At 32.2% G+C, this 515-nt stretch overlaps 1 protein-coding gene across 1 annotated transcript in view; it reads left to right on the top strand.

Annotated features, from left to right (window-relative positions):
• LOC119594508 overlaps positions 1-515 on the top strand; it is a 95,684-nt gene that overhangs the window by 94,372 nt on the left and 797 nt on the right. The gene's annotated exons all lie outside the window — the stretch shown is intronic.

Below are 515 nucleotides of genomic sequence, written 5' to 3'. Positions count from 1 at the left end.
CGGGGTTGCGGATTGATTTGTGTCTTACCCTTAAGTCAGTTAAAATGTACATATCGTAATATTGTTTTCCAACAAATGAAAGTCACACTTGTTCTACAGATTGTAAATATATTATTCATGTTGTCTCATTCTCTGAACCTATTTATACAATACTCATTTATGTATATATGACTCCTCTGTAAATTTCATTCATGTTATATTCTCGATGGCTATCATTACTCGAATGTTGATGCAGTAAAATTTCCTTTTAAGAAAGACCGTCAATGATAAGTGTGATGTTAAATTATCATATTTTAATCAATAACGCATCTTTAATTGGCGTGTCATTCAGTCCGAAATTTTACTGCCTCTTAACGATTTTGATCCAGTTACGTAAGTACATAAAAAAAACACGTCTGGAACATGTTAGAGAAGACGTGATTGCCTGCATTGCTTAACATGGCGGATGGCTTCTTGTGAATGAACATACTGTTTATTAGCATTTAATAATTGTCTTTTTTACATAGAACATAACG

The sequence above is a fragment of the Penaeus monodon genome, chromosome 34 (assembly GCF_015228065.2).
Source record: "Penaeus monodon isolate SGIC_2016 chromosome 34, NSTDA_Pmon_1, whole genome shotgun sequence".
Classification (NCBI taxonomy): Eukaryota; Metazoa; Arthropoda; class Malacostraca; order Decapoda; family Penaeidae; genus Penaeus; species Penaeus monodon.
Note: the sequence above shows the minus strand (reverse complement) of the source record. Positions and strands in the feature narration are given on the sequence as shown.